Source organism: Nelusetta ayraudi, unplaced genomic scaffold, assembly GCF_046127955.1.
Source record: "Nelusetta ayraudi isolate G7.1 ecotype Tasmania unplaced genomic scaffold, CSIRO-AGI_Nayr_v1 ptg000106l, whole genome shotgun sequence".
NCBI lineage: Eukaryota > Metazoa > Chordata > Actinopteri > Tetraodontiformes > Monacanthidae > Nelusetta > Nelusetta ayraudi.
The window spans coordinates 1,609,223-1,627,068 of NW_027466156.1; the positions used below are offsets into that span (position 1 = coordinate 1,609,223).

Here is a 17,846-nt window from a genome sequence, read left to right on the forward strand (position 1 = left end):
TCGCGCACTTACGGTAGGGCGGCATGGCGGTGGGAGGGGCCTCCGGGTCCCACACTGCTCTCATTGTCAGTTCGGCTCTGTCACATCTCGCCTCTCTCTCTCTCTCTCTCTCTCTCTCTCTCTCTCTCTCTCTCTCTCTCTCTCTCACACACACACACACACACATACACACATACACACACACACACACGCAGGCAGGCAAGGCGCGCGCACGTCCGAGGGTGTTAGTGGCGCTCAGCAGCTTACAGCTCCAGGTAAGAGCCACAGCTCTTTGTTTGTTATCCGCCGCAGCTTTTGCGTCATCTTATCTTTTCTCTTTTTCGCAAATCCAAATCATTTCCATCCTCCACTTGCAAAAAAACAAAACTTTGTGGGGGTCTATTTCAGCCGCGTTTTGTTTTTGCATGAACGCGCAGCATGAATGCTTATAAACCCGAGCTCGCATTCAATTAAAAAAAAAAAAAAAAAAAAAAACAGAAGTAAAAGAAGAAGAAGAAGCTGGTATTTCGCGAGTAGTGCGCTAATTGCTGCTGTGCCGCAGACGCAGCTCTGCGCCTTTTGTTCTGGTCCACGCCTGCGTGGTGCTGAAGCCGGCGCCGGTTTCCTCTGCTGTTGCTGCTGCTCCTGCTGCAGCTGCACTAAGGGGGGTGGGGGGGTGGACAAAATAAAAATCCCAACACAAAACCAAAGGTGCGGGTTATTTATGCCGCAGTCACCCCTAAAGGACTCTACGGTTCTTGTGCGCCGCCTGCGGCCACGTCTGGCGGCTTTGGGAGGTGCCCCTAGTGGTGTTGGCATCTTGTCTGGCAGCCCCCCACGCTCCACCACCACCCGTCTCCCCGCTCCTGCAGTATTGAGAGCACAGCACACACACACACACACACACACACACACACACACACACACACACGCGCGCACGGCTCCTTAGTGCCCTTTTTTATTGGGTGTTCACCCCTGACAACCGAGCCGTCAGTCTGTCTGCAGGAGCCGAGATGTTTTTTTTTTCTAGTTGCGATTTGGAAAAACTGAACAGTGAGGATCTGCTGCCTCTCCTCTCCCCCTGCCTCCCTTCCCCTCCCTTCCCTTCCTCCCCCTCCCTCAGTGACACCCCCACATGTTGGCTGCAGGTCGACGGGTTGCCCTCATGTCTGTCTGTCTGTCTGTCTGGTAGAAGGTTGCTCTGGGAGGGAGAACTGGGATGCAGATCCTTTGTGTGTCACTGCGTTTGTGTAAATTTATGTTTCTAATGGACATATGATGCAGGGAAGAACCTGGATTTTTTTTTTTGGCAAGGAGGAGGAGGTGGAGGACCTTCATCCTCACCACCTCCTCTTCTTCTTCCTCCTCCTGCTCCTGGTACATAGTTGATGGATCTGCTGGGGTTTGGTGAGATGACCTTCCTGGTTCAGTCGGTTTGTGGCTCAGTGATTAAAGATACTGCAATGATGTGTGTCAAAAAAGACCAGACACACACACACACACGCACACACACACACACACACACACACACACTCAGAGAGAGAGAGAGAGAGAGAGAGAGAGAGAGAGAGAGAGAGAGAGAGAGAGAGTCAGGGTTGATTTAGCACCCGTCTGAGGTTGAACCAGGACCAGCCAACCCTGCACATCAATTTTAGGCTCGACAGCCTATTGTGGGTGGGGCCTAGCATAGCTATCCAAGGCTGTGATTGGCTGATTTTTTTACACCTGTCCTGTCTGGCATTTGTTCCGTGTTCCGTGTCAGGTGTTTGTCTCCCTGTGTGTGTGTGTGTGTGTGTGTGTGTGTTTGGAAAAAAACACACACAATGCTGAGCAAACAACAATTCTCTGTAAGGGTCGTCATGCTACAGCTGAAGCAGCAACTTTCACTACAGAATATCCAGAACGTGTGAGATTAAGATTTTAAGAAATTAAGAATGTTGCCGCTGGAAAAGCAAAACGAGTCGACGAGTCAGAAGTCAAATGTTTGCGTTGCTGTTTTTGCCACCCGTTGTCTTTGTACATAGTTGATTTTGTCAATTCAAAAAAAATGAAGAAAGACGAGTGAGATGTCGCTTAAAGATGCCTTTGCTGCCTCCAATATTGTAAAAATCGATGAGAACTTAGAAAACATTGCGACATAAAGGTACGATTTTGGGTCTCTACCTGCCATGTCAGGCTCAGCCAATCAGGACGCAGCTCCCGATGGCCTCGGCTCTGCCCACGAATTGAGGTTGACAAGGTGCATTAAGGCCCAGATCTCCCTGAGTCTCCACCAGCAGCAGCAGTAGCAGCAGCAGGACCGGGGGCCAGATTGGGCTGAGTCTAATCGCTGGTGGAGTAATTGACATGACCTTAATCACCATTTAAAAAAAAGAAAAAAGAAACCAGAAGGTTGCGTTTGTGTCTCGTTGTGTTTGTTTGCGCGCCAAAGTAAACAAAACGCCTGTTGACGCCTCAGCTTGTGTTGCTGTTTAACAAGGTGTGTGCGTCATAGTGTGTGTGTGTGTGTGTGTGTGCACCGCAGAACCCGGCACTTCCTGCCGCGGTGGAGGCACTATCGGAGCAGAGCGATTGTGTTTCACCGACTTGTTTGTGCCACGATGTAAATTGTTTGGGGTTGTCCATCGGTGGGTGGGAGCGCTTGATTCGCTGCCCTGCAGGACCTGGTTCCAGCTGCTGGAGGGAGGGTCGGGTCGGAAGGGCTCTCTCGCTCCCTCTCTCTCTCTCTGTTTCTCTCTCTCTCAACGAGCGCCCGCAGATGGTGTGTGTTGTTGTGTCGTCGCTGTCTTGTGTTGTTGTGCATCCTCTCTCACCCCGCCCCCCCCACTCCTCACCTCCCTCCCCCACCAGGTGTCTAATGGGAGGTGGCAGGACTTCGGCCCTCAGCCCTCAAACTGTCACTCCTGACTTTACGAGACGGGGCCTAATCTGATCTGCAGTCACGGGCAGCCGCCAATTGGCCCAGTGACCTGCATGTGGTGCTGACTGAGGGCACACACACACACACACACACACACACACACACACACACACACAATCTTGAGTGCAACACTCGACTTCTTTGACAAAAACGTTGACTGTTAGTCACATGACCTCAGAGGTCTGCAGTCTGTATGGGAGGTGAGCTTGTCGTTGTTGTCGTCGTGGGATTTAACCTAATGCTTGAGGACGTGCCATTGGCCGCTGCCGCCGAGATTCTCGCGTCACATGACCTCTAACCCCGCCCACAAACACTTCCTGCGTGCGTCCTGCTAGTCGTCTCTCCTGCTCTCGTCTCTCGTCCCCCTGTGATGGCCGTCGGGCCTCTTGGCGAGGAGATCCATCCTGCAGCCGCCGTCCACTCTCTCTCTTTTTCGCCCGCTCTCTCTCGCTCGCTCGCCCGCCTGCCCTCCCTCTCCATGGCTCGGCAGCCGCCACTCTCCCAAAGCGGCCCCGACAGCCAGTGTCTCATCTGATTGCTCACAGGACGCTGCCCTCCGACAGAGAGGACATTCATGCAGCGGCGGCGGCATCAAGCTCCGCCCACTCATCCCCCGGCAGGAAAGGGGGCGGAGGGGCGAGGAGGCTAGGAGTGCAGGACGGGAGGTTATGTTTTTTTTTTTTCGCCGTCGCTCCCAGAACACTAAATCCTGGAAATCCTTTTCTATACATCGGCCCCCAAAAAACATGAGCTTCCTCAACAAGAATGTCCCGCTCTGTTCTCATGCCGTCCCCGCGGGAAGTTCTCCGAGGCTCTCTGTCTTCTGATTGGATGCTCGGGCCTCCACGGCCCTAATTGGTGGCGCCAAAAAAGGAAAAACAAAGGAGAAAAAAAAACTCCAACAAGTGAGACATGGACATGTGCGGCTGGTGTTATCGGATTGTCTGCAGCTTGTGCGTGTGTGTGTGTGTGCGTGCGTGCGTGCGTGCCTGTGTGTGTGTGTGTGTTGTCCCACTGTCCCGTCAGCTGATCACTTCCAGATGTTTGACAGCCAAGATGTTTGCAAACAGCCGACTCTGACTCTCAACGGCTCTGACTGCTGTATGTGAGGGCATAGCAGCACCGATTAGCCGCTAACTTCCTGCCTCAGCAGGGCCCTCACTCTCTCACACACTCTCTCTTCTTTTCTTTTTTTTGGAGGGGGTTGATGAATGGAACCTTCCTCTATTCCCCCCCGACTCTCAGCTCCATTCACACACTGAGCCGACTCTGAGATACTGAAACAGCTGAAGGACATAAAAGCATTCGATGTTCTGTTTTCACTCTGGACTGTGTGAACAGAGTGTGTGTGTGTGTGTTTGTGTGTGTGTGTGTGTGTGTGTGTGCGTGCGTGCGTGCGCGTGTGTATGTGTGTGTATGTGTGAACAGAGTCTGTGTGAACAGTGCATGTGTATGTGGAGGCCCACTGCTGGCCGCTGTCCAGTTTCTGCACTGGTACTGGCCCTCTCAACGATCTCCACTTCCTGTGCCTGCAGAGGTCACATGACATCACTTCATCCATCCATCCATCCATCCATCCACTAGGAGAGAGAGAGAGATGAGAGAGAGAGAGATTTCTACACCCCGCCCCTTCTCGAGTGTCACTAGTTCAGTCCGTGTTGTGTTGTTGTGTGTTGGCCGCCGCCCCCACTGGGACACCACCCCTCCCTCACCACAGCAACCCTGCCATGGAAACCAGTAGCCCAGTGGAATGACACCCCCCCCCCTCCCACTTCATCAACACTTCTCTCTCTCCTCCTCCACCCTTCCCTCCTCCTCCAATCAGATTCCAAAGACGCCCGTCCAATAAATGACTTGTTTGCTGTTTTTGTTTGTTTACTCTTTTTATATTTACTTTAATTCAAACCAGTCGTGTCGCCCCCAGAAGCAAAGTTACACAAGTCAGTCAGATGTCGCCACCTCCAGGCGGCTCATTCAACCGGCGGCCATAAATTGTCGTTGGGGAGGAGAAAAGGAAGAAAGAGAGAAAGAAGAAAAAAGTTTATAGCCTTATTCATAAACCTCAACGACCACAGATGTTTATGAAAAGCCTCTAGAGGAGCTTTTCTTCTTCTTCTTCTTCTTCTTCTTCTTCTTGTGTGAATGCATAAGGCTCAGTTTTGCGGCGCAGCAAGATGGCAGAGTTGATGGAAAATATGTCAGTGCAGCAAACTTGTTTCTCGAATTTAGAATTTTTAGAAGTTTTCTTTGAAGTTTTACTATCAGGAGTCTGGAAAACATTTTTTTTTTTTTATCTTTGTCTCTCGCATGAAGCCATCTCCTGTCATGCTTTTCAAATCGGCTAACCTCACTGCTGGTACCAGCATATTTTTTTCATTTCTCTCTTCAACACTACGGATGTGAACTTGAAAGCTTCCCGCTGGCAAATGTGAGAGATGTGATGATGCATCACTGCCGGTGTCTGACATCCTCGTCCACGCTGACGAGATCTCCTCCCCTGACCTTTTCTTTCCTCACCGTGGGGTTGCCAGTTATGTCTCTTTTGTCCTAGCAGATCCTCCTTCTCCTTCTTTTTTTCCTCCTCTTCCAGGAGGGTCGGACACCCCGTGGATCTGACACGTCCACATTGACATGCTAATCCCTCCACCATCTGCCCGCTACCCCTGGAGGAGGAGGTGGAGGAGGCGAAGGTGGGGGCGTGGCTCCAGGTCCGTGTGCTCACCACGACCCGGAAGAAAAAAAACAAAACAAAACAAAACTTGCTCATCCGTGGAGAAAAAAGCCCAGAGAGAGGCGCTAAAGGGTTCAACGGACCTTGGCCTGATGGAGGCTCTTTTCAGGGGCCTTCAAAGGGCCCCGCAGGCGGACCAGTTAACGAGCGGCACCGCCACATCGCAGGCTTTCACCGCGTCAAATGGCGCGGACGTGATTTACACGCACAGGGCCGCCGGGAAGTTTTCAGCGCGGCTCCCACTGCTGTGGAGTGGGAGGACCGTCAGGAGCAGCTGCCCCCCCGTGTGTGTGTGTGTGTGTGTGTGTGTGTGTGTGTGTGTGTGTGTGTGTGTGTTCATTCAGAGCTCTTGATGACATAACGCCGTATATTTTGGCCTCCGTCGCCCCCTCTGGTTATTCCTCCTCTTTCTTCCCTGCAGCTGATTTCTTTCTTCTCGTCCTCCAGATTTTTGTCCTACACGGACAATCCAGTCGGAACTGGTCTGCGTTTTTTTGTTGGGTTTTTTTGTGTCAGATTTTTATTTCTGTCAGATGAAACTCTGCTGCACGTGTGCAGAAAAGTTTCAATCACGCTTCTACCACGGCGGGCTTAGTGCCATCAGACAGGTTTCTGGTTTCTGCAGACACATCGGCTGGCTGCACTGATAACTCTGCATATTTTTGGAAGCGGTGTAACTGATGTGAAATGACGATTACAAAGCTTTTACAGGTCTGAACACGCCCTGCTTGTCGCCGCAGGCTGGCTCTTTCTCTTTGTTTTGTTTTGTGTTTTCTTTCTTTTAAAGGTGTGTGTGTGTGTGTGTGTGTGTGTGTGTGTGTGTGTGTGTGTGTGTGTGTGCCTGTCTGTCTGCTGTTTGGGAAGATAATGTGACAACTCCTCACCTGCTCAAAACACGCCTGAGTCATTGCGTTTATCATTATTATTATTATTATTAACTGGCGACTTGTCCAGGGTGTCCCCTGCCTTTGCCCTAAGACAGCTGGGATAGGCTCCAGCAGACCCCCGTGACCCTGAATAGGAATAAGCGGGTATAGAAGATGGATGAATGAATGAATGATTATTATTATTATTATTATTATTATTATTATTATTATTATTATTATTATTAATAATAATAATAATAATAATGATAATAATAATAATAATAACAACAACAACTTTCATTTACGTTGCGGCTTCCAAGGAACCCAAAGTCGCTTTACAAACAAAAAAACAAACAAAAACAACAACAAAACAAAACAGGAAGAGACCTAAACTAAACATTAATCAGGAAAAGCCAGGGAGAAAAGGTGAGTTTATTGGTGTAATTTGAAACTGTCCAAAGTCAGGAAATTTTGGATTTCAGAGGGGAGAGAGTTCCAGAGGGAGGGGGCAGCCACGCTCAAGGCTCTGTCCCCGGAAGTTCTGAGCTTGGTCCGAGGGATGGAGAGGAGACCAGCATCAGGTTCCGGGATGGAGTGTGTTGATGCAAGAGATCAGCAAGATATTGGGGGGTGAGTGCGTGAAGGGACTTATAGTTGACTAGGAGGAGTTTGTAGTAGATGCGGAACTTGACCAGGAGCCAGTGGAGGTGGATTAGGGTCGGGGTGATGTGCTGCCAGGGTTTGGTGTGAGTGAGAACCCCAGCAGCTGAGTTCTGCACATACTGGAGCCTGTCAAGGGTTTTACTTGGAACCCCAGACAGGACTCCATTGCAGTAGTCCAGCCGGGATGCAATAAAAACGTGGATAAATGTTTTTGAGGTGGTGGAAAGCAGATTTGGTCATGGACTTGACATGCGACTCAAAGGAGAGGGTGGGATCAAAGACGACGCCCAAGTTCCGGACCTCAGAGGCTGGTCTGATGGAACAGCCATCAATGGTGATGAGATCTCCAACCTTCCGGAGCAGTTACTTGCGGGCCACAACAATGAGCTCGGTCTTACTGCTATTGAGTTTTAGTAGGTTGGTTGTCGTCCGGGGGAGCTGGGAGGATGGTAAGGTGCTGAGATAAAGCTGGTTATGGTCAGCGTAGCAGTGGAAGTTGAGACTGTGGAGGCGTATGATCTGGCCGAGGGGGAGCAGCTAGGTGGTGAATAGACTGGGACCAAGCACGGAGCCCTGAGGGACTGCGGCAAGGGGGGAGGAGGAGCCATGCAGGGTGACATGCAGGGTTCTGTTTGAGAGGTAAGATTGAAAGTATGCCAGTGCAGAGGCGGAGATGCCAATGTCAGAAAGGTGTTTGAGGAGGATAGTGTGGCAAGGAGGATGAGGATGCTGATTGTACCAGAGTCTGCATTGGTGATCTTGATCACAGCGGTCTCAGTGCTGTGGTGTGTTCTGTGTGCTGACTGAAGAGTTTACCTCCCCTTTCTTTTTGGAATTAGTCAGTTGTTTTTTCTCCCTGGCTATGATAAAATAATCTGCTAGCGACCATGTGGCAAAGGTGTGGGTCAAATGTGCAACCAACTTGCTTAGCAAGTAGCTCAAAAAAGCCTGCGGTATGCTAAAAAGAGATGGCACTGATCCAGTTCTTGCCTTGCCAATTGCAACTAATGCACAAACGTCATCATAAAGGTTTCGAAAGGCTGCGCGGGGTTGGTTTTACAGAAATGTGGCAACTTTTTATTAACAACAACAGCACGGAGCTCCGTGAGTTATGAAAGTCTTCAGCGAATCTAATTGAGGAAGCTAATCCATTTATTTCTTTATTGTGTAGCTTGTTTGTCTGCATGAACGTCTCACAGCTAATCCAAACCTCATGAACCAACAACTCGCAGAAGTTTGTTGCCAGTAATTGTTATCTAATCTAATTGTATGAGCACTGCCGGTCATCAGTTCAACATCAAAGTGTTCATTCGTCCGTGATTTAACTTTCCGCACAATGCAGTTTTTTGAGGAAAAAAAATAGCGAAGGCTTTATTTCCCTCTGGACCTCCTCCTCTTCTTTGCCGATGTCACCCTCCTACTTTGCCTCCGAGCCGTCGTGACTCATCTCTCTCTCTCTCTCTCTCTCTCTCTCTCTCTCCCTCTCTCTCTCTCTCTCTCTCTCTCTCTCTCTCCCACTCTCTCCCTCTTACTCTCTCTCTCCGTTCCTCTCTCTCTCTCTCTCTCTCTCTCTCTCTCTCTCTCCCTCTCTTGTTGTTTTTTCCCACTGTCGTAATAAAGACGGCCGTGAGCTACGCTCAGCTTCTGTCTTTGATTTAAAATGCGGCAGACGTTCCCGGGACGAGTCCCGAGCTGCTTTTTGGCTCTGAGCAAAAGTTGATGACTTTTAGCCGTCAACGCTCCTCGAGAAGTCATTATGTCTTCTCGCCGCCTCAGCTGTTGCTCTCCTGCTTCTTAATAACACCGCTGTCATCAGGACGAGCTGCTCCACTCCCACAAGCTCCCCCCACTCCTGCTGCCTCCACCTCCCCCACCTCCTCGCTGACAGGCAGCACTCGGAAGTGCCTCCGTGACAAACGGACGGATGGACGGTGCATTTGAGTGACGCTGTTAAAGTGCAATCTGACAGAAGACGCTCGACTTAATGGAGTGGATGCGGCTGTAAAGGATCGGAGCGTTCTCCTCTATTATCAATTGCTGCTTCTTTTTTCTTTTTTAATATTCATGGTTATTAGCTTGTTTGTTTCCTCAGCTGAATGACAAGCAGCCGGTTTCCTCCTTTACACCGCAGCAAAAACTAAAGTAAAGAAACAAGTCTCTTCAAAGCTTTTTCTGATATCTTGTGTCTCATGCTAGCTTTGTTTCTGTAAAAGTTTTCCGGCAGGTTTTTGCAGCATAGTCCTTAATGTTAAGAAGACAAACTGGAACCATTGCAGACAGAAACAGAAACTTCATCCACTCACTTTGTTGATGTTTCAAGGAAATACAATCATCTTCTGTTTGGCATCTCGTAGTTCAGCCGCCAAATTACAGCCTAGTAGTCAGATTGTCAACATCAGGCTGTCGATTCATATATTCACATTTAGCATAACTGGCGGCCTCAGTTCGCAGCTTCTCCCTCATTACCAGGAAATTCTTCTCCCTCATCCTTGGATGCTGCACGAGCTCATCGAGAAAGAAAAAAAAAAGTTGCCCGCTGTTTATTTTTCACCGTGCCGTGTTTGGATTCTTTTTTCCACCGTTGTTGCTGCCAAGTGCTCGTTTGGAGGGAAACCTAAATTGAATTTAGCAAAGCAGCCCCTACACAGAAACCTTCCAAAAAAAGAAGGAGAAAAAAACACAAAGCCTTTTTACATCGACTTTAGACAGGACCTGGATCAATGGCTACCTGGAATGATGGGAAAAAACAATGATAATAATAATGCAACAAAAACACCACATGTTTTGCGTTTGTCTGCTGTTTTCAATGCTTTCTCTGTCACAACGCAACATCAGCCGCTTACCGTGCAAGAGCGTTTCCTGCAAATTTTTTTCCTCAAAATTCTTTTCTTGCCGAGCCTTCGAGCATGACTCACTGTGTTTTTATGGATGGATGGATGGGTGGATGGATGGACGGACGGATGGATGGAGGAAGACAGGGAAAAAGGGTTGTCTCTACTCACTGGAACGCTTCACTGACAAGTCACCCTGTGAGATTTGACAGCTGCAACTGCTGGTGTTTGTGTGTGTGTGTGTGTGTGTGTGTGTGTGTGTGTGTGTGTGAGTGTGTGTGTGTGTATGTGTGTGTGTTTGTTTGCGTTGAGCAGCAGGTTTTAGCTTCTCTTGTTTGCTTTGCCGTTTACTTTGAAAATACTGAGTGTGTCTCATTTTTCCACGTGTCCCTGTTGCAGCAGTTTGGCGGTGTGTGTGTGTGTGTGTGTGTGTGTGTGTGTGTGTGCGCGCGTGCGTGCATGTGTGTGTGTGTGTATGTGCGTGTGCGTGCATGTCACTCCAGCATCCTCCCCCTCCCTCTCCCTGATGGCTTCCAGAAACTTCCGTTCTTCAGCTGCGCCTCAGTGACACGTGTGACTCGTCTGCTCCAAAACCTCAGAGGGACATTTCTTCTCCTTCTCCTTCTCCTTCTCCTTCTCCTTCTCCTTCTCCTTCTCCTTCTTTCTCTTCTTCTTCTTCTTCTTGCCTTTGTTCTTCTTCTTGGTCTCCTTCTTCTTCTTCAAACCAGTGAGATACAAAAGTGCTTCTACTCACTCAGTAAATCCAATCCTGCAACTTTGCAAATCTTGCAGCTTTTTCTCAGCGCCCTTGCTCTCCTCTCCGATCTGCCCGGCGCCGTCCGACCACCAGTAGCCCGCCTCCCTGTGCTCCCAGTGTGGGTGCTAATGTGGAGCAGATGGCCGGCGGACCTCAGAACTCCCAGCGGCAGGAAATGACTTGGCCCGGCAGACGCACTCACTGCTACAAATTAGCTCTTGTGTCGCTCCGATGCGGCTCCTCTTCGGGTTTGCTTTGCCCTCAGACAGCAGCGGCGGGAACGGATGATGTCATCAAACAGTCTGTCAGCGATAGAAACTGTTAAAAATAACACGGCGGGGTGAGGTGACTGTTTTTGGGTGTGTATTTTTGTGTCTCAATTAGCAGCTCAGGACAAACATAGTGAAATCGACTTGCGAGATGCAGCAGTTTTTGGTCAGTTTGACATACTGGACGGCTGCTGAAGAGCTTTAGCCAAATGCGGCTAAGCTAGCAGCGCCAGCACGCTGGCAATGCTAATTTGGCAAACAAAAAAAGTGTTGCAACATTAAAAAAAAAACACCTGACAAAACAAATATTCCCTAAAACTGAAACAGATGGATGGATAGTAGGGTGTGATACCTCTTGTCGTCCAGAGGGGGCAGTGTTTCCCAGGAAGGAAAACTTGTGTTATATATATTTTGGTTTCATTCTTTCCATGCTGTAATTGGTGGATGTCGTACAGTAGCCTGTGTTTGAGTTGAGCTCAGTGTGCAGCAACGACTTCAAAGCCCCACAGCTACACCCTGTGGTTAGCGCACGCACACACACACACACACACACACACACACACACACACACACATGAACACGTACACACGCACACAGGCACAGAGTTCATGCAATATACTACAGTGCACATTGTAAAAACACCCCCAGACGGGCCACAGATTTAAGTCCATAAAAGCAGTTTACAGAGTTCTCACCCCACCACTCTCTGTAACACACATACACACATGCACACGCACGCGCTTGCGCGCACACACACACACACACACACACACACACACACACACACACACACACACACACACACACTCCACTTCCTGTGTACTCCCCCCACAGCCCCCCCTTTTTTTCAGACAGCCGTTTTGGCCAGGGCCTCTCTGTCAGAGGCATATTTCACATTTAAGGAATTTCCTGTGTTCTGCTTATATCAGAGCGGAACGGACAGACATGCACACACACACACACACACACACACAGCACATCTTCACTCTGTCAGTGTGTGTGTGTGTGTGTGTGTATTGTATGTGTGTGCATCTGAGCCATGAGGTTGTATGATTTTTATTTCTTTCAGAAAGTTGTAACTTTTCAGCTTAATTCTGAATATTCTGAATATTTTATACATATATATTTTTTTTGCTGTGTTTCGCTGAGACACACTGACGCTCGGCTGCTCGGCCCGTCCCAAACAGGAAGGCTGCACTTTGAGAAACCACTTGAGGTTTTTTTTTCTCTCTCTCCCTCCGTCCCTCCCTCTGCGACAGCTCGACTTCATCTGTTGCATCAATCAGAATATTTCTATCAATAGAATATAATATATACGTCAGATTTTTGCAGCAGATTTTTTGCAGATATGTCACACTTTTTTCTGTTTCTGGCGATTCTGACTACCTGTCGCAGCAGGTGCATGGTTGTTGCGCATTATAATACATGTTTGGAAAAGAAAGGTCCCATCCACCTTGAAGCTGATTGGTCACCTTTTAGACCACTCAGAGGCCAGTCAAAAGTGGTCCCGTCTCCTTCTTCTTGACGGTTGCTTGGTCCACTCAGTAAATTATACAAGGTGGGTGTGTTTTTTACTGGGTGATGTGCCTTTGTTTGCTACCGTTCTAGCTAAAAAAATAAAATAAATTGTTGTTTTTTTTTACACACAACCCAAATATCACAAATCTAATAATAACTACATTGTTTTTTTCAACAGTAGAATCTCATGAGCAGACACAATTGGAATTAGCTGGTCGTTTTCTCACTAAAAATCTAAAGATCTGCCCGTCGGCTAACCCACCGACGGGCAGATCAGCATTAATTTGGCTAATTAGATTCCCATGGCCACGCTAAATCGCATTTGTCGAACGCAAACAAGAATAACAAAGTCTAGAAACAAACAAAAAAATCAGGAGGAAAAGTGTTTCAGTGAAGCTCTGAGTGTTTCTGGAGGATCCGTGAGGAAGAACCTGCTGTCGTCCTATCAGAGCTGAAGCCGTGGCCCAGCCATGGAAGTATGATTAGCAGGTCCCTGTCTGGGTGAAAGTATTAGCTCATTAGTGGCTTGGAGGATTAAAGCCAAGAAGAAGAAGAAAAGCCAAACCCACTTGCTTTAAAAACACCACGTGTAGATGTAACAACATGGCTGTGCACAGTAAAAGCTAGAGCTCAAAACCTTTTTTTTTAAGTTGTGATTTAGCGCCCCCAATGGGCTGAAACCTCATTCACCTCCAATGACCCCAGGAAAACTATTCAAAAAGGACATTTTCAAGTCACTCTGCTGTGATTTTTACGCCTTCTAACACGCCATAAAATATCATTCAACATCCATATTAAAATGTGCCACCAATCTCAATTCATTTTTCCTCATCTGATTGCGATCATGCCTGGAGGTTGTTGAACTTGAGTGCAGTCCTCCGCTGAGTCGCTGCCCCTCGGCCTTTGTGGGCCTGCTGCAGACATCCCTGCCTGCTAATGAGCCTGGGTTGTGTTGTTTTGTCATTGGGTTTTTTTGGGGTGGTTTGATGCTTTTAGGAACAGTCGGGCTTTTTCCCATCCATTTCGGAGGTGAATTTGTGCAGCTCAGGTGCCAAAGTGCAGCTTTAGGTGCAGTTGTAGCGCCCCCTAGTGGTGGATGCTGCTGCACCTCCAGGTGTTTTTGTCTTCTAGCTTGCTAAAAAAAAAGATTTAAAAAGAAAACAATAACAAAACAAGCCTCTTCTGCTGCTGGTCTCCTGATTTTCTCCCCTCTGTCCTCCGTAGAAGCTGCTGCCTTGACCTCCTTCAGCTCTGCCCTCTGCTCCACTAGCTCCGCCCCCTGCTTCTCCAGCTCTGCCCCCTACTCCACTAGCGCTGCCCACTGGACTCCCTCTGTGCTGGACCAGGTGAGACTCAGTTTCCGGGTAAAAATGTAAAGTTCTCTGGCCAGTTCAGCTGCCGCAGTCAGGAAATCAGAACTGGACCAATCAGTGTCCATTTTAAAGACAAGGAGGCGGAGCTACGGCCATCTACGAAAATATACCCACCCCCAGTTTCTTGTCCACGTGTCCTTAATCAAACATTAACTTCATTCAAGTCCTAAACCCCAATTATCCAAATTCCAAATCCATTTTTTTCTTTTTTTAATAATAATATTATTATTTTTTTTATATTGAAAAACGGCCTCGGCATTTCCTCCGAGACATCCGTCCATCTTCCCGGACGTCACGACCTCGAGGAGGACGTCCGTATCTATTTCCATCCCCCTGCGTGTCTCGCAAACTCGCCATGACAAGACGTCCCAACCGGCCAATCAGCTCCGAGCTCAGCCGTGACAGGCGTCACGTCAAGCGTCAACTACTGTTGTTGTTGTTGTTGTTTGTTCCGAAAGTGCAGATTTTCATTGAAGGTCATTGAAGGTGGGACAAGTCATCTCCTGTAGCCCTCGGTGATGTCATAATCGGACACTTTTCTCCTCTCGCCATCAGCGACTCACTGTCATGTGGCGTTCGAACCGGCAAATTCTAAAAAAAAAAAAAGACCCCCTTCTCACCCCCCCCCCCCCATCCCCACCCCCAACCTCATTGATTGGCCGGTGGCTTTGATGTTTTAAACATGCGGCAGCGTCTCTATTAAAGAGGCCCTCTGGGGTGAAGGGGGTGTATGTGAATAATAGATGAGGAAGGGGGAGGGGCCACTGAAAGCAGAGTCCTCAGAGTGGAGGGGTGCGTGCGTGCGTGCGTGCGTGTGTGTGTGTGTGTGTGTGTGTGTGCGTGCGTGTGTGAGTGTGTGTGTGCGTGTGTGTCGAAATGAAATTGTCACCTTACAGAACACAATCAAATGCCCCGAGGGGATGCCAACCAAAAGTAGGCGGGGCCAGGAACTTAATCCACTCCTCCCCCTCCCCATCCTCCTCCTCACTCCTCCTTTACCTCTTCCTCTCCTCCTCTCCTTATTTTGCACTACTGCTGCTTCAGATTCTCCGTTAATATGACTTTGAGAGTCACAGCAAACGATGCAAACCCGCAGCCTGGTCCTCCTCCCCCTGGTGGTGGTTGGTGGCGGCGGATGTGGAAGGTGGCGAGGAAGCTCTGACCCAGTTCACAGTGTAAACACCGCCTGCCCGCCTCCACTTCCAAGATTTATGGGGCCTTTTTAGTGCAGGACAGAGATTAGGATTCATTTCCTGTTTGCCTCGTCTGCTGCCGTGAAGCCAGATCTGCGGATTAGCTTGACCTCTGACCTCCTTCCTTCTCATTCCTCCTCCCTCCTCTTCCTTTTTTGGCTTCTCTTTGACCCGTTTGGCCTCCCAGGAGGAATAGCACAGAAAACTAAACTCAGTTGTCAGTTGTGTTGCATTGCATTGCGTTGCTTCCTCCAGATGAGAGACAAATGGTTTTGTTTGTGTGACCCCTAAATTCTAATATTTAACCCCCACATGACAAACTGCACTTTCTGGAAGTCTGGAATCTTCCTCAACCGTCTTGCCAAACATCCAAAATATATATTTTCATTCCCCACTTTGTCATAAGACAGGAAAAATAGGTATTTAGTAGATTTAAACGTCCATCAACTGTTGTAATATCTGATTACTGAAACAAATTTGTCTTTTGTGAGAGTCTGGAGATGTTCCCGGCACATTTCATGATTTGATGAACCATGTGATTGATCTAACTTCACTCTGTCAACCCTCCCAGTCAGGAGTTAAGACGAGTATTTCTACTATTTCCTCTCTCCTTCATCTCCCCGGGGCTTTTTTTCTCCCTCTCTCTCCTCCTCTGTAATAAATTGGCCTCCTTCCTTCCTGTCTGCAGCTTCTCCCTCACCCATCGTTTCTTTCTTCTTCTGTCCAGCCGCTTGACAAAAATCGAATCACGCTTTTTTTTTTCCTTTTGAACTTGAACCGTAGACTCTCTTTCTCTGTTTCTCAGCTGTGGTTTCACAGCTCAGTCGCCGTCCAACTTCTTCTTCTGCAGCTTCTTTTGTTGGTCACGGTTTGGCAGGTTCAAGAATTGTTTATTTGATTTCTCAATCAGAAATTAACTTTAGCATGTGTTAGCTCGCTGTTAGCTGCTTCACTTTGTCGAGGGTCCAACTTGAATTTAATTTTTTTCATCCCGTGCAGGTCTGAGCAGACGCTACGCCTCGTCGCCGGCCCGTGTCGCCTATCAGTAAAGACCGCACTCCACCGTAGGTAAGCTAACAAAAAAGCACTACTCTTTTTTTTTTTTGCTAACCTGGCAGGGGAATTGCCCATTAGTCCGACCTCCCCATAGTCCGACCTCTCGTTAGTCCGACAAATTGTCCATTCATCCGACCTACCATTACGGTTAAGGTTAGGGTTATGGTTAAGGTTAGGGGAGGTCGGACCATTGCCATGCTCCCCCTGGCACGCTAGCACATTAACGGTGTCAGGTTAGCAATCTTGGTATATGAAAGTAGATGGATGGAAGATTTTTAGCATTTTTTCATAATGTATTTTACTGTATTATATTTTTCTTTTCAAAGTGATACATTTTTCCATTATACTCGTACTTGAGTAGCAGTTCAATATCACGTTTTGTATAAATATAGAAAACAAATGGGCAAACAAAAAGGGCCCCCAAGTTCTTGTTGCCTGGACTTTTGTATATATGTCATTCTTTCCAAAGGTAAGTTAGACGACATCTGTTTTAACCATTGGGAGACACCAGGTCCATTCATGTTCTTCCAATTTAAAGCTTTACATCCTTTTGCTATCAATGAGCTAAAATCAACAAAAGTACTTTCTGCGTGACTGAAGTTATGTTTATTCGGTTATAAAGCCAATTTAAATAATTTGGAATCTTTTCAATGAAGTTTTTCACTTCTAGCCATGAGCATTTTATTGGAACTTTGCCAGGATTACCAACCAGATGATGATCCAATGAGATTCGGCATCCATCAACATTTCACACTGACTCGGACCCGTGACTCACGGGGGGGCCTCGAGAGTTGATCTAAGTGGCTGCACTCAGCCGCATGATTAGCTTGGTTGTTTGCATGATGCAGCGAAAGGAGGACGAGAAGCTCAGCGGAACGTGAGCGAGTCGGTGGGCGGCCGGTGGTTTGCGAGTGGGGGGGAGATGTGATGCGGTGGTTTAGTGAGTTCTGCATCTTGAGCTGGATCTAATAAACGTGGGATGTCGACTCGGGCACTCGCACGAGGAAACAGTCAATGTTTTTCCCATCGGAGACCCTCGTCCTGTTCTTTGGCCTATCGACCAATTTAAATGGCTCAGATCCCATTTGCGTCAGTGCACTTAGGAAAGGGACAGAGCCCCGGCGGGGTGGGGGTGGGGATGGTGGTGGGTGACCTATTTCAGGATCTATAACATGGTTGACCCACCCGGCCCCTCCCACCCCAGCTTCATGTCGCCATGGGAACACGCTGACATCACAGTGGGGTGGGGCCCACGTTTTGCCAGGAAGTGTCTCTCCCTCCTCCTTCTCCGCCCCCATCACCCCCTTCTCTCCGGGGGGTCAGTGGGTGGAAGTGAAACTGAAAGACGAGTCTGACCTCAGGTCCGCCTTTTAGTTGTGTTAAATTTAGACATGAAAACACACAAAAAATACACAAACACACACACACACGCCGTTGCTGCCGCTTTTGTTTTGTCCTGCAGTCGTCTCAGTCACTTTGCCAGTGGCTGATTGGTTGTGACACTGTTGGGGGGGGAGTTCAAACCGCGGTCAGATAAGACAGACAAAATAAACACACACGCATATGCACAAACTCACACACATGCAACTTTTCAAGGAGACTCTGTTGCCGTCACGCAATCCCAAATTCGCCTGTAGCACAGTTAATACGGCGGCTTAATCTGCTTCCAGCAGAAGCACCTTTTATCCCT

General features: G+C 48.4%; 1 protein-coding gene across 5 annotated transcripts in view; it reads left to right on the forward strand.

The window, feature by feature from the left end:
* The first annotated feature begins 106 nt into the window (after window positions 1–106).
* The window catches only part of LOC142903132 (microtubule-associated protein tau-like), a 36,172-nt gene continuing 18,432 nt past the window's right edge, over window positions 107–17,846 (forward strand). For 4 of the 5 annotated variants that reach the window (XM_076048615.1, XM_076048616.1, XM_076048617.1 and 1 more), the window contains exons 1-3: window positions 108–254; window positions 13,759–13,880; window positions 16,100–16,168. The gene's annotated coding sequence lies outside the window, so the exon portion shown is untranslated. Of the gene's footprint in view, window positions 255–13,758; window positions 13,881–16,099; window positions 16,169–17,846 lie in introns of all 5 variants that reach the window. The other variant, XM_076048614.1, reaches the window with a different exon arrangement.